Source organism: Zingiber officinale, chromosome 8B (genome assembly GCF_018446385.1).
Source record: "Zingiber officinale cultivar Zhangliang chromosome 8B, Zo_v1.1, whole genome shotgun sequence".
Classification (NCBI taxonomy): Eukaryota; Viridiplantae; Streptophyta; class Magnoliopsida; order Zingiberales; family Zingiberaceae; genus Zingiber; species Zingiber officinale.
In genome coordinates, this window is record NC_056001.1 from 92,673,696 (window position 1) to 92,690,798 (window position 17,103).

General features: G+C 37.0%; 1 long non-coding RNA gene across 1 annotated transcript; it reads left to right on the forward strand.

The window, feature by feature from the left end:
* The first annotated feature begins 15,144 nt into the window (after positions 1–15,144).
* LOC122017733 lies at positions 15,145–16,178 on the forward strand. The gene is made up of 3 exons (XR_006121437.1): positions 15,145–15,206; positions 15,290–15,379; positions 16,010–16,178. It is a non-coding gene; the product is annotated as an uncharacterized LOC122017733 (long non-coding RNA).
* Positions 16,179–17,103: the final 925 nt, after the last annotated feature.

A 17,103-nucleotide genomic window follows, 5' to 3' on the forward strand; every position in this document is an offset into this window, starting at 1 on the left:
GACATGAAACCATAACTCCTTATACATCTCAGCAAAATGGTGTTGCTGAGTAGAAGAACCACACTCTAAAAGAGATGATGAATGCTCTTCTATTGAGCTTTGGACTGCCTAGTTCATGTGGAGGAAACTGTGTTAACAGCTAATTACCTTTTAAATATGATGTCCCGAAAGAAAATATATAAGAGCCCTTATGAGTTATGGAATGTAAGACAACTGACCTATAAATATTTACGAATATTGGGGGTGTCATGCCAAAGTTTTGGTGCCTGATCCGAAAATGATTAAGATAGGACCAAAGATTGTCGATTGCATATTTATTAAATATGCATATAACAACAGTGTGTATCAGTTTTTTGTGCATGAGTCACAAATATTGGATATACACAAGAACTTGATAATAGAATCAAGAAATACCTCGTTCTTCAAGCATGTATTTTCGTATATGACCTGAAAGAATGCTAGCTCCTCAAAATAAACATGTGAAACACAAGGCGAAGAAGATAATGATGAATCAGTCGAGGTTGAGCTTAAATGGAGCAAAAGAGCATGAGTAGAAAAATCCTACGGATAAGATTCTATCACTTTCATGTTGGAAAGTGAACTCCGAAGTTACTCAGAAGTAGTAAACTATTCTAATGAACCTCACTGGAGAGAGACAATTACATTTGAGATATAATCTATCTTACAAAATCACACTTGAGAACTTACGAATCTTCATCTAGGAAGTAAATCATTAGGTTGCAAGTGGATCTTTGAGAAGAAAATAAAGTCAGATGACACAATTGATAAGTATAATGCTAGATTGGTAATCAAAAGATACCGACAGTAAGAAGACCTTGATTGCTTTGATACGTATTCTCCAATATGGAGAATAACTTCCATTAGAGTATTATTGGCTATTACAGCTCTATGAAATCTGGATATATATCAAATTGATGTAAATACATCCTTTCTAAATGGAGATTTAGAAGAGAAAATCTATATGGAGCAACCTGAGGGGCTTTTTATACCAGGATAGAAAAATAAGGTCCGTAGATTGGTGAAGTCATTATATAGCTTGAAACAAGCACTAAAGTAGTGACATGAGAAATTTGATAATGTCATGAAGGAATGTAGATTCAAGATTAATGAATGTGATAAATGTGTTTACATGAAAATCATATAGAATGTCTACATTATCTTGTGTCTATATATAGATGACATATTTATCATTGAGAGTAATGATAAATAATCAAATCTACTAAAGATATGTTGAACTCAAGATTTGACATGAAAGATATGAGTCTAGCTGATGTGATTATAGGAATTAAAATTCTTAGAATAACAGAAAGACTTGTTCTCAGTCAGTCCCATTACGTGGACAAGATTCTTAAAAAATTACCAAGAGTGATATTGTGTTGGCATGAATGCCGATAGATACAAGTCAATATTTATCAAAAAAATCAAGGTGAAAGTATTTCTCAGATAGAGTACTCTCGAGTGATTGGAAGTCTAATATACATGATAAGTTGTATACGACCAGATTTGCCTACGCAATAAGTAAACTGAGTAGATACATGAGTAATCCTATTGTTGAGCACTGGAAAGGGATAACATGAGTATTGAGGTATTTGAAGTATACTCATGAATATGGATTGCACTATATGAGATATCCAACTGTTATAAAAGGATATAGCGATGCGAGTTGGATATCTGACATAAAAGACTCTAAGTCTACAAGTGGATATATATTCACTTTGGGAGGTGTAGCCATTTCCTAAAAATTTTCTAAGCAAATGGTAATAATCAGATCCATGATAGAATCTGAGTTTGTAGCGCTTGACAAATGTATTAGAGTGTATACTAAAAGTCTACCTTTTTGTATATAATAATCACATTGGTCAAATGTCTACATTTATATGCTAAGTGTAGTTGTTTAATTAATTTATATTGTAGATAACATGGTGTGTGGTATCACACACAGAAGATCATGTTATTAGTTCCTTATAAATTATAAACAGTAGCTTGCGACTAAGATGGAAAGGAATAAACCATTGGAATAGTCGTAGTATAATTAAGTATTAGTTTATCTTGACTGATAAATTACACTAGTACACTATGAGTGTATTGAGCAGGACCATTTGAGGTAGTTTCTTTTTATACTGACTAAATAAAAGAACAATACCTCTGTTATTATGGAAGTATGTGCTCTTAATCCTAATATAATAACAAGCACATATACTTAATATTTATTTTTTTAATTTATCAAAGGGTGTGATTTAGTTCGATAAATCAATAAGCCCGATAAGTTAGGAAATGATATTACTTATAGTGTGTGTTGTTGATTATAGAAGGAAATTGTGTCCTAGTAATCTAGGTTGATAATGTCCCCAAGAGGAGCTCATAAGGATTGTCATGTTAAACCCTGCAGGTGGACTTAGTCCGACATGACGATAAGGTTGAGTGGTACTACTCTTGGACTAAGATATTAATTAAAGTGAGTTGTCAGCAACTCGTTTAATTAGTGGGCATTCGACATCTTAAACACAGGGAGACTAACACACTCATAATAAGAAGGAACCCAAAATATAATTTGGGATTGACGTAGTAGTTCAATAATAATTATTTAGTGGAATAAATTATTATTGATGAAATTAAGTTGGGTGTTCGAGGTGAACACGGGAAGCTTAATTTCATCGGGAGACCAAAACCAATTTCTCCTCTCGGTCCCTATCGTAGCCTCTTAATTATAAAGTATTATATCCACCCATACTCACCTTCTTATCCATCCTAGGTGGCTAGCCAAGCCATGCTTGGAGCCCAAGCAAGGGCTGACCACATAAAGGCTTGGATGGGATGAAGTGTGGCCGACCCTAGCTTGAACTCAAGCTAGGTGGGTTGGCCACAATAAAAATAAAAGGGTTTTATTTTTTAAAATTTTTCTTATGTGATTCCATGGTTTTAAAAGAGAGTTTAAAATTTAAATTTTTTCTTTTATAGCTTTCTACAAAAGATTAAGAAAAAATTTGATATCTTTCCTTATTTGTTGATTGGAAGGAAGATTTTAATTTTGAGAAAACTTTCCTTTTTGTAACCATGTTCATGATTTAAAAAGAGAGTTTTAAAATTAAATATTTCCTTTTATAAGTTTCTACAAAAGATTAAGAAAAGATAAGATATCTTTCCTTATTTGTAGATTGAAAGGAGATTTTAATTTTAGAGAAAACTTTCCTTTTAGAAATCATCCACATGTTTTAATAAGAGAGATTTTAATTTATAAAATTTCCTTTTATAACCAACCATGAAGGGATAAATTATTAGAGAAATTTTAATTTTAAAATTTCCGGAAACAAATAAGAAAGTTTTAATTTTATGTTTAAAACTTTCCTTATTTGGAGCATTGGTGTGTGGCCGGCCATAGCATGGTTAAAAGGAAAATTTAATTAATTTTCGCTTAACAACCAAAGGCAAGGAATATAAGGGAATTTTAATAATAATTAAATTTCCTTATTTGCCAAGACCAAGGAATATAAAAGAGGGGGTAGAGGTGCCTTCACCTTACAACATCTCTTCTATTGTTCCTCCTCTTTTCCTTGGTGTGTGCCTGGCCCTATTCCCTCCTCTTCTCTTCTTCTTTAGTGGCCGGATCATCTTTCTCTTGGAGCTCTTGTTGGTGGTCAGTTCTAGCTAGGAGAAGAATGAGAGAAATGAGACTTTACTCTTGCATCCCTTGGAGCTTGGTGGTGGTGGCCGAACCTCTACATCTCTTGGAGACTTGGTGGTGGCCGAAACTAGCTTGGAGAAGAAGGAGCTTGGGTGGTTCTCGTCTCGGTAGATCGTCGCCCACACAACGTCCGAGATTAGAAGAGGAGGACGGTAGAAGATCAAGAGGTTATTGCTTACAAAGAAAGGTATAACTAGTAATTATTTTCCACATCATACTAGTTTTTCTTTGTATGAATTCCAAACACAAGAGGCATATGATTCTAGATTTTCGGATTAAAAAATCGAGTTTGTATTTTTTTTATTTTTCGAATTTGTGATTTGATTGTTCCTTTTGGTTAAACCTAGAGTTATATAAGGAAATTAAATATTAAATTTCTTTAAAAGGCTTTGTCTAGACGGCAGTGGATGATCCCATACCCAAGAAGGTCTAGTCCTCGCCATGCAGTCCTGAAAGCTAATTTTGAAAATTAATATTTAATTGAATTTATAACTTAGGTGTATTTGGATTAATAATGTTAAGCATCGTTTGCGATCCAAGTCTAAACCATTAAGAACAAATAAGTTAAATTTGGAATCAATAATGTTAACTTCTATTTACGATTCCGAATTTAATTTCTAAAGAACACAATAGGTTATTAGGAAAGGTTCGACACTTGTACAAAATTTTTGTATAATGGAACCAGTACGATCTTCTTAGGACTAACCAACAATTGGTATCAGAGCTAAGGTTTGCCTCTGTGTGTTTGGTTTTCAGATAGATTATGCACATGTCATACATAATTTAGGCAGGATAATAGTAGGATATGCTAACTTTGTGGTTGTAGGCTCCAACTATTATGACATATAGATATTGTGTGTGATTGGACCCTTGGACATGTCAAGGACATTTTATTATGTGTGCATGATTGTAATATTAAATACAGTAGGAGCTATATTAGTTATTACGATTTTACATTTTTGTTTCCATCTAGATTACATGTACATTCCTTCATGGAATATAAGATCGATATATGTAAAATTCTATTTTTGTCGCGGATCGTATCCTTGTGAGGCGTGGTGCTATTGGAGGACCAGAGGCGCAGCAGAAAAGGAAGCTCGATGGACCCGACGACATGATCCCTAGAGATGGCAGCACGCGAAGGACAGTGATAGAAGAAGCCATAATAGTTGGAAAATTAATTTCCATATTTATTGCTTTTATTTACTGTGATGTGTGTGTGTGTGCCTGTGATGTATGCTAGCATAGTCAAAAATCCTCACCTTAAATAACTAAGTGGGAGAGGGATTTTTAATAAATTCCACGGTCTCCATTACTAGTTTGTAAGTGATGCAAACAAACTTGCGCATTGGCTCTGAGTGCCTTTCTCTATATCGGATGAGTTTGTTTGTGGATCACTAGATCAAACTTCCATTTTGGATGACTATAGGAAATTAATTAAGAGCGTGTGATCTTCCCCATCAGAAGGGGTGCAATCTTATTTAATGGACTAAGTGTCAAGTAATGGTATACACTTAGGTACATTTAATAGTATCCTCCTCATCGGAGTCACTGCTATTATTTGTGTGACCAAAGTAAAACTAACTATTAATTTGTCATAAATATAGGGTGACAAGATAATAAAATTAAAACCCCCTCTTACAAATGTTGAGATTTTGTATACGTCTACACTATCGTGGCATACAAAATTCACAGTGTATGAGGTAATTTTATTTGTCAAGAAAATAAAATTAATGGGAAAACCCCCTCTTACAAATGTTTGGTTTTGTATACATCTACACTATCGTGGCATACAAAATTCACGGTGTTTGAGGTAATTTTATTTGTCATAAAGAGAGCTTGACAAAATATTAATGGGTAAAACCCTTCTCTTACAAATGTTTGAATTTGTATACGTTCATACTATCGTGGCATGCATAATTCCCGGTGTTTGAGGTGTTGGTGAATTTAAATAATATTGTTTGAGGAATCAATGTTATTTTAAATTCAAAGTTTTGACCAAATATTTGATCAAAGATAGACCAACTACTAATTTTATTTGTCATAAAGTTAGGTTGAAAAGATAATAAAATTAATGGATAAAATCTCTTTTTGATTTTGTATACATCCACACTATCATGGCATACAAAATTCACAGAGATTTTAAGGTGTTGGTCTTGACCAAATATTTTTGTGATTCTTAGGATTTCATATGTTTGTCAATCCCCTAGCCATTATACCATAGAATAGACTTAATAGTCCCAATTATAATTGGAAACAAAACTAGGATATTAAGGTGGACTGCCCTCTCAGAACTAAGAACAATATAGGTGTATTTTATTCATTAGTTGTTGAAACATGTCTAGTGGTGTTATCTACAGGTACCTGGCGTGTAGATACAAGAGCCACTGATCATGTCTGTAATTTATTGCAGGGGTTCCAGGAAATCCGACAACTATATGAAGAGAATCACCATGGGCACTGTTGCAAAAGTAGCAGCTATTGCAATGGGAGATGTTTATCCTCTAATAGGAATAAAACATGAATTTTTGAGAAATTGTCTTTACGTACCAAGTTTAGAAAGAACCAGTTTTCAATTTCTAAACTATTCAAAGAACTTGATATTCTGCCTCTTTTAATAACAAAGTTGTTATCAAGAAAAAAAGGGAAGTTATCTGTTCTGATACGTTGGTTGACAATTTAAAAATCCAATAACTCCCACGATGCAACAAATGGAAATTAATAACACATCTTCTAATCCTAATAAGAGAAAGCAACCTTCAGAAATGAACCAATTATATCTTTGGCATCTAAGGCTAGGTCATATTAACTTCAGTAGGATTCAAAGGATAATAGCCAAAGAACTTTTGGGTTCATTGGTGGTGGAAAAACTTTCCAACCTGCGAGTCTTACTTGGAAGGGAAAATGACTAAGAGAGCTTTTAAAACTAAGGGGTAAAGAGCCAAAGATGTGTTAGAATTGGTTCATTCTGATTTGTGTAGACCTATGACTATCCAGGCAAGAGTTGGTTTCGAATATTTCATCTATTTTATAGATGACTATTTGAGATGAGGGTACATTTACTTGATGCACCGCAAGTCTAAGTACTTTGATAAGTTCAAAGAGTACAAGGCTGATGTGGAGAAACGTTAAGATAAAAGTATCAAGACACTGCGGTAAGATCATAGTGGTGAGTACCTCTTAGGAGAGCTTAGGAATCACTTATCAGAAGTCGGGATTCAATCCCAACTGACTGCACCTAGTACACCCCAACAGAATGGTGTGATAGAAAGAAGGCATATGACTCTTATGGAAATGATTAGATCGATGATGGGTTATTCAGAATTACCAAATTCATTTTGAGGATATACACTGGAAATGGAAGTGAACATAGTACATTCTAAAGTCAGAACCCTCTACTCCCATAGAATTGTAGAATAGACGTAAGCCTAGTCTAAAGCATATTCAGATTTGGGATAGTCTAGCACATGTGCTGAAGGGAGACACTGATAAGTTGGAATAGGAGTTCACTTGTTTATGGCCTATCCTAGAGAAACGAAAGGAGATTTATAGTCCTTAAAATCAGAAGGTCATTGTTAGCACCAATGCCCAATTTTAGAAGAGGACTATGAACCACAAGCTGATCAGTAAAATTGTTCTTAAGGAAATTAGAGAAGATACGTTTAATCTAGTACCAATTGTACAAGATGAAATATCACAAGAAACTACAACACGTATCACAAATGATACACAATTACAGAAAGTGTCTCATCGTAGTGGGAGGGTTGTTAGGTAACCTGAAAGATTTATGTTTTGGAAAAGTCTTTGGACTAGATCCTTGGTAAACATGAACCTGATTCTTGAACATATGACGAAGCACTCCAAGATAAAGATGCAGCATCTTTGCAAAAAGCAATTAATACAAAATTAGAATATATGTATTCTAATAAAGTCTGGAAGCTTGTAGATCTATCATTGGGTGTAAATAGGTCTACAATAGGAAAAGAGGGATAGACGGGAAGGTGGAAACTTTCAAAGCAAGGCTTGTTGAAAATGGAAACTTTTTCACCGGTAGTCATGCTTAAGTCTATCCGGATTCTTTTATCTATTGCTGCTCATATAGACTATGAGATTTGGCAAGTGGATGTCAAGACAACTTTCCTTTATGGAAGTCTTGAAGAAAGCATCCATATGAAACAACCAGAGGGGTTCATTGAAAAAGGCAAAGAGCATCTAGCATGTAAGCTCAATCGGTCTATGGACTGAAGCAAAGTTTCAAGGTCTTGGAACATCCGATTTAATGAAGTAATCCAGACCTATGGATTTATTCAATGACCGGATAAGTCTTGTGTATACAAGAAGTGTGATGGAAACGTGGTGGTATTTCTTGTACTATACGTAGATGACATTTTTGGTAATTGGAAACAATATCAAAGTGTTGTCGGAAGTAAGGGTATGGTTGTCCAAGAAATTTGATATGAAAGGACTTGGGAGAATGCGCGCATATTCTCGCGATCAAAGTAATAAGGGACACAAGAAAAGAATGTTGTGCCTATCTCAAAGCTTCATACAATCCTTGCTCGTTTTAAGCATGCAAAACTCCAAGAAAGGTTTCTTACCTTTTCAGCATGGAGTATCTTTATCTAAAGAGATGTCTCCGAAGACATCAAAGGAGATAGAGGACATGAAGGCAGTTCCTTATGCTTCGGCTATCAAAAGCCTAATGTATGCTATGTTGTTAACGAGATCGGATATCTATTTTGTCTAGAGCATAGTTAGCAGATATCGAAGTAACTCAGGACCGGGACACTAGACTACCGTAAAACATATATTAAAAGTACCTTAGTGGGACTAGAGATTATATGCTAGTTTATAAGGCAGATAATTTAATCCCTGTGGGTTACACGGATTTTGACTTCCAATCAGATAGGGACAATAGTAAGTCGACCTCGGGGTTTTGTGTTTACTTTAGGAGGTAAAGCCATAACAATGGAGGAGTGTTAAGCATAGTTATTTTTCAGACTCCACCATAGAAGCTGAGTGTGTGGCAGCCTCTAGGCAGCCATAGAAGCTGTATGGCTTAGAAACTTCATGATGGACTTAGACATGATTTCTTGTTTGCCCAAAAATTATTACAATTTATTGTAATAATAGTGGTGCAGTAGCAAACTCGAAAAAATCATAAGCCCATAAGGCAAGTAAACACAATAGAGTGCAAGTACCACCCAATACGAGACATCGTATAACGAGGAGAACTTGTTGCCACCTAGATTGCATTAGATGATAACTTGAGAGATCCTTTCATGGGTATGTTGAAGGGATGAGAATCAGATGAATGACAGGATATATGACAGCATAATCTTTTAGTATAAGTGGGAGATTATTAGAGTGTATACTAAAAGTCTAGCTTTTTGTATATAAGAATCACATTGGTCAAAAATCTATATTTATATGCTAAGTGTAGTTGTTCAATTAATTTATATTGTAGATAACATGGTGTGTGGTGTCACACACAGAAGATCATGTTATCAGTTCCTTATAAATTATAAACAGTAGCTTGCGACTAAGATGGAAATGAGCAAACCATTAGAATAGTCTTAATGTAATTAAGTATTAGTTTATCTTGACTGATAAATTATACAAGTACACTATGAGTGAATTGAGCAAAACCATTTGAGGTAGTTTCTTTTTATACTGACTAAATAAAAGAACAATACCTCTGTTATTATGGAAGTATGTGCTCTTAATCCAAATATAATAACAATCACATATACCTAATATTTATTTCTTTGATTTATCAAAGGGTGCGATTTAGTTCGATAAATCAATAAGCCCGATAAGTTGGGAAATGATATTACTTATAGTGTGTGTTGTTGATTATAGAAGGAAACTGTGTCCTAGTAATCTAGGTTGATAATGTCCCCAAGAGGAGCTCATAAGGATTGTCATGTTAAACTCTGCAGGTGGACTTAGTCCAACATGCCAATAAGGTTGAGTGGTACTACTCTTGGACTAAGATATTAATTAAAGTGAGTTGTCAGTAACTCGTTTAATTAGTGGGCATTCGACATCTTAAACACAGGGAGACTAACACACTCATAATAAGAAGGAACCTAAAATATATTTTGGGATTGACGTGGTAGTTCAATAATAATTTTTTAGTGGAATAAATTATTATTGATGAAATTAAGTTGGGTGTTCGAGGCGAACACAGGAAGCTTAATTTCATCGGGAGACTAAAACCAATTCCACCTCTCGGTCCCTATCGTAACCTCTTAATTATAAAGTATTATACCCACTCATACCCACCTTCTTAACCATCCTAGGTGCCCGGCCAAGCCATGATTGGAGCCCAAGCAAGGGCCGGCCACATAAATGTTAGGGTCGAAAAGTAGCTAGAGGGGGGGTGAATAGTTCGTCGCAATCTCGTGCTCGTCGTTGCTTGCTTCTTGTGATGATGTGCAGTGGAAAATACAAGAATCAAATACAAACAACGCTAACTCTAGGGATTTACTTGGTATCCACCTCAAGAAGAGGTGACTAGTCCAAGGATCCACACACTCACGCACCCTCCACTATGAAAACACTCCTTTGCTGTAACTACCGAAGGCGGAGAAGCCTTACAAGCTCACAATACAACCATAAGAGAGAAAGAAGCAAAATACAAGTAAGTCTTACAAGATTACAATGAAACCCTAGCTTCTTCTTCTTGTTGTTGTAACTCACCTCTTGACTTGGACGTACCTCCAAGAACCTTCAAGAATTGGCGGTGAGGAAGAAAGAATCGCTGTGGAGCTGTGCTCTGATCGCCTGTGGAGAAGAGAGGAAGAAGTGTCGAAGAAAATGCTCGCCAACGTCTATATTTGAGCCAACGGTCGAATCCCAATCGATTGGATTGCTCCCAATCAATTGGGGAGGCTTTGGATCGATCGACCGATCGATCCAGAGTGCCTCTGTGCTCTCTGGAATCGCCCTGAATCGATTGCCCAATCGATTCAAGGCTTCTCGAGCGATTTCCAGCGCTCCAATCGATCACCTGATCAATTGAAGGCTTCAATCTATCAATTGATCGATTCAGAAGCTTACTGATCACTCAAAAACTCCCCCAATCGATTGACCAATTGATTGGAGAAGTTTTGATCGATTACCCAATCGATCCACAGCTTTTCTGCACAAAATCACGTCGCCCAATCGATTTACCAATAGATTGAACCCCCCAATCGATTGACCAATCAATTGGGGGCATAAATCTGTGTCGATCTTGAAATTAGCTTCGTTTTGCATCCAAGATCACCTCATTCCGATATCCGAGTCAAAAGTTATGGTCTTCGGAAGTTTACTACGTCCGAACTTTCTAGTTCCATGCCAACTCCCTATTGGACTTACGACCGCTAAGAGTTCGATCAACTTTTGACTCATCTGGACTTTCTCTTTGTACCAAGTGTCCGGTCCTCCATTATCCACTTGGACTTCCTTCCACCAGATATTCGATCAGCCTTGATCCATCTAGATTTCCTCGTGCCAAGTATCCGATCAATCCCTTTGACCTACTTAGACTTCCTAACACCAGATGTCCGATCAACCTTGATCCATCTAGATTTCCTCGTGCCAAGTATCCGGTCAATCCCTTTGACCTACTTGGACTTCCCAACACCAGATGTCTGATCAGCCTTGATCCATCTGGATTTCTTGTGTCTGGCTTCACTCACAAGGACTTCCCATACTGCCTAGCTTCACTCACTAGGTCTTTCACAACTGTCTGGCTTCACTCACTGGGACTTTCCTTCTGCCTACATTCACTCACTAGGACTTTCCACAACTGCCTGGCTTCACTCACCAGGACTTCCACCTGGCTTCATTCACCAGGATTTTTCAGTCAGGTATCCAGTCAACCTTGACCTACTTGACTCTCCTTCACAATCTCCCCACATGAACAATCACACCTGTAAGACTCGAGCTACATGTATTGTCAAACATCAAAAATTAACCATCAAGACTCGAGCTTGACCCAATTCAAGCTCATTCAACCAGGTCAACCTTGACCTAGGGAATATTGCACCAATAATCTCCCTATTTTTGATGTTTGACAATACCTCCTTTAAGTTAGGCTAATCCCATAGCCTCAACCTCCTTCATGCCAATATATGAATGAGGATTCCCTCCATTCTCCTCCTTTTCTAGAGGGCAACCTCCCTCTTAGGTAATGAAGGCCTAACTTAACCATACATTCTCCCCTTATTGACACACATCAAAAACTCTCCCCCTGAAGAGTTACCCAACATTGTTCACAACTTCACTCGTTGTTCACAGCACAATAACGAAGGTCCCATACCTTTCATTATTCTTAACACTCAACCTTGACCATATACCCCGTGAACAATGAAGATATCCACTCTCCATTGTAGACAAATGTCCAACCTTGAGAATTTACGCTAAGGAAGGTTAACCACCTCCCAAGGTGTATGAAAAATAGATTTTCATATCCTTAAAGAGTAACTCCCCCTAAAGACATGCACGTCACTTCTGTCATTGCACCAACAATGAATTGGAATCCCTAAATCTTTAGGAAACCCAAATTTAGAAGTTTTGAGGTTCAAAAATTCAATAATGAAACCAAACCTCAACCTAAACCTCTACTTAGTCTTCCTTAGCCAATCCATCCTTGTTTTCATCATGAAAACTCGCCCTAAATGTATATAAATATGTTTCAAGGGGTTAGAAATGGTTACCTAGACCAAAAATGGTTTAAATCACTGACAACAAGCTTTCCCAACTGAAATTAGTGATTCAATCGATCAATGGATCGATTCAGACCATGTGGATCGATTGGTGGAACAATCCAGCAAGCTTCTGCTTGCGAGAAAACGCCTCTCAATCGATCACCCGATCGATTGAGACACTCCAATCGATCGGGTGATCGATTGGAGGCCTGAAATTGCTGAAATTCAATTTCAGTCAACTTCAGTAACTCCCTAAAAATTCTACAAAATTCAAAAAATCGTAAAAATTCATGTAGACATTACTTAGGGTATACACTATCAAGGAAAAATAGTTTTCTATGAAAATAGTTCCCATTTTCAAAAATTGACACAAACTTGAAAACTTATAAAAACTTTAGTGTTTTCTTCCAAGTTTATGCCTAACTATTCAATGATGATTACTATCAAAAGATAGCCTTCATCAAGGTTTTTCGAAAGCATTTTAAAATCATTTTCAAAACCAATATCCAACTATGTTCCTTAGGCTCAATGTACATGACTTGTACACTAGCTTTCCCAATGATTGGAAAGCACATAACTATGTGTTTTGATGAACATACAACTAAAAAAAAATGTACTAAATCAACATCTTGAGTTTTGTTCATCAGCCTAACATCTCACTTGTATTTAATGTTTATGAAAACACACACAAGTCACCTTATAGTCCTTTTGTGAGATGCAAAGTTCGGTTTTGACCTAAACTATGGATCATGCATATCTATCTAGGCATTTTGAAATATAAATATCCACCAAGGATGTTACTTGTTAGTAAATGTCATTTAGTCCTTAATTACAAGGAATTAAACATAATGCATGATATGTTATGGCATACATCAAAATAAAATAATTTTCGAAGGAAGATTTCCTATAATTACATGATGTATGTATGCCACGAAATGATATTTTTATATATTTCATAATAAAACAAAATAAATAAATAAATAAATAAATAAATATGATGTCATGACATATGATGGGCAAGCAAAATATAGCAGATTTGCATAAATAGAATACCTAGATTATTTATCTAAGTATCCTTAACCTTAGTTAACTTAAAATTTGATCCTAGATTGCCCACTATTTCTCAAGAAAATGACAAAATCCCAACTTGGCATTTCTTTACACTTGATTTTTTATGCCAATTAAAATTATATCCAATTTTTTCAAATTATGGCACATCTTACCCTTTCCAAGAGTAACTTATTTATCCAGTTCATTTTCAAAGGTCAATAACAATCTTGAAAATGCTCTCCGAGTGTCAACTTCATCATAATTAGGTTAACCACCCTTTCAATTTGAGTTGACACTCTTTAACCCATCTAAGGGGTAGAGAAAATTCTCTTAGGAACGCAAAACCTATTGGTGCTCCTTGGATGCTCTAGGTACTCACTAGGGATAACCTCCCTAAACACTTTCCTAATAACCTTGTTGGGCTTCTTAGAAGCCTTGGTCACTTTTTTTAGGTCAACTCTAGGGATTGCTTCCCTTGTGATCTTCTTAGTGACTTTCTTAGACTTCGTAGAAATCTTAGTCACATTTGTTGTTGCAAAGATACTCCTAGGAATAGCTTCCTTTGTATCCTTGACTTGACCCATAGACTTAGAGTTGGTTCCATAGCTATATGGAACCCTATGGTAAGAAATTGCATCCTTCTAAGCCTTAGGTTTGTATCCCAAACCTCTATAACCATTGGATAACTTTTGTACTTCTAGACCTACGTTATGCTCTTTTTGCCCTTTTAGGATATTTTTCATCCTTTTTAGGGTCTTCTCCATTTTATCAAGCCTTGACCTCAAGACTTGATTTTCTTCCCATAAATCCCTAGATTTTGATTTTTCATTAAATCCTTGAGCATTTTTATTTCTAGGCTTATAACTATAGTCCTTAGTGTTATTGCCTAAACTTTTACCTACCTTCCTAACCCTAGGTGTGGTAGTCTTAGCATGGAGAGCCATGTGTTTTTCTTTAATGCTATCATGCTTCCTATTTTTATGGTAAATATATGCAAATTTATTTTTAGGGTTATCGTGGAATAACCTTAGGAAAATTTTTAAGAATTTTTAGGAATTTTTCTGGAGTTAAACGGAGTCCGTATGACTTGTTTTGAGGGATATATCGATAGGGTTAGATGGAGACAGGTTTGGAATACCCAAATTAAGTGGGAATTGATTAAGGTTAAACTTAGGTATTAATTAAGCTAATCTAAGGTTGGGATTAACCTCAATATAAAGCGCCGAAGCCTTCTTTCCCCCCCGACTCTCTTCTCTGTTCGTTCTCTGCCGCTCGCGACTTCGGACTTCACGCGGTCGAAACCGGCGACATCTTCTTCTCTCGGTGGCGCCGGCGAGGAGCGGACTTAGGAGCGTTGAGAGGAAGAGAGGTTAGTGACAGCCGAACCCTCTTTCTTCCCGATTCTTTCCTCCCTTCTCTGATCTCGGTGAACAACAGCGACGGAGCTCGGTTTGGGGATTTCGCCGGCTGCCGGGAAGGAACCAAGGGCATCGGCGTTGGATCTGGGCATCGACAACCGGTGGTGTGAGGTAACGCCCATTGTTTCCTTCCGATTTCCCTGTTTTGTTCGTCGGCAAGAACAAGTCGAGCCCTAACTTCGATCTCGGAGGTAAGGGTTTGGTTTTGGTTGTGAATTCGAACCTTGATCTTTTCTAGTTTTGATTCGGGTAGGTTTTGGCTATGAATCAAGGTTTCCGATCCCTTCTCTGTTCGTTAGCAAGAAACAGGACTGAGCCCTAATCGAAGGATTGGAGGTAAGGGGGTTGTTCCCTGCCTTGAATTTGGGTTCTGATTCTTCCTATGGTATTGATTCGAGTGGTTTCGATTCTGTGGACAGAGGTGATGTGGTGATTCCGGCCACCACAGATTGATTGGATTAGTTCTTCCACCGGAGTTGTGATCATCTCCGGCGATAGAAGAAGTAGAGGTAAGGACATCGACTTCTTGTTGTTGTTAATAGATTGGGTGATGATTTCTAGCTGCTCTTATTTCTTGTTCTGTTGGTAGAAATTAGGAGTGATGTGCAATTCTTGTTCTTTCCTCATGATTGAACCCAAGTAGCATTAAAACCAGTGTAATGCTTGAAGCTGGATCCAGGACAGCAGCAGTAAGAATTGTGTTGTTTAGGTGTTAGGAGTTCTAGTGTGCTGGTGCACTAGAATCTCTATGGCAATTGATCGGTTTTTGGTTAGCAGGAGTGAGAATTTCTGTGCTGGTTAGTTGAGGGTGGAGCAGGTGGTTTAACCAGAATCTGCAACATGTTAGGTAATGTTTAGGATTGCTTTCTATTAGGTGTTTGTGGGAACCTACGGTTTAATCAAAATCTGAAATGGTTTTGGTGAGGTTTAGGTTGGTTTCTGTTAGGGGTGTGAAAGGGTTAAGGGGGATTTAATTCTTGAAGGAGTTAAGCTAAGTAGAAAGTTAAACTAACTTTATCAGTGGAAGGAGTAGTAATTATAGCTAGCTACTATTGTAGAATTGGTTATTTGTTCATAGGTGATTCATTTATGTGTAGTATATGTATATGTATATTACATGAACTGTATGTGTGATACAGGACCTTGATTTATACGAGCAGCGTGACTTGGGGTGGTTCTGTTGATTGCGGGATATATCGAGGCGGGTATTTCTTCCTTAAGTTCTATTTAGTTCTTTGAACTTTAAAAGCATGGTTATATTTGGACAAGTAGGTTGCATTCCTTAAATCAGATTATTTGTTATTTTCCTACTTGTCACTTTTGCTTGATCTTTGATATAATCTGGGTTGATTCTTTACAGTCTCTATTCTTGTTATCTGTGACTCTATTGTTCATACACATGTAGAGTGTTGTAGGGATGACCGTATTGGGTATTTGTGGTCTATACCTGTCTAGGTTGTGATTGGTACGTGTTATGGGTTGTACATGATTAACAGTCCATTTGCATAGTGGTATGTGTAGTTACGTTTGTTATGGGTATTGGAGGTGTTTATGAGGGTTGAGGTTGTGGCATGGATGATGATTATATATATATATATATATCATGTTCATCATTCATTGCATCTGATGACCGTTGTCTCCCTTGTGGTTGAGAGAGTCATCAGTTGGTTTGGTTTAGCGTGCACCTTCGGCCACTCATGGGTAGTGGTAGCTGGAGCAGTTGCCGCTTGTCCTGTTGTGCCACCCGGTCACTAGGGTTTTGTGAGATCCGGCGTTGTGAGCAGTCAGGGACCCTGATGCTATGTAGTTAGATAGCTACTAGCGGACTGTCTGCCTCGACCACTCTATTGTGGGCTGGAGGGTAGTACAGTCGTCACAGACCCAAGCCTCTCGGCCATACAGGGGTCGTGGTGTCTAGAGAGGTGGCGGGGGTGACCATGGAGCATGCATTCACTTTTGCATATGATGCACGGTGCATCTGTGGGGATATTTTTGCATACATGCTTACTAGATATTAGTCGCATGTGATTGTGTATTGTTGCATTTGATTGAGCTATGTATGCTGCATATGGATGCCATGTCGCATACATGTCATTTACTTTACATATATTTGCAGTCGTATATGTATTGCACAGGTGTCGGGAGTATGTTGTTGACTCGGTGGGTTTACGGATCATGGTAGCAGGGTATTGGTTCTGTTCGGGTATGTACATTTATGTTATGTGCATTTATT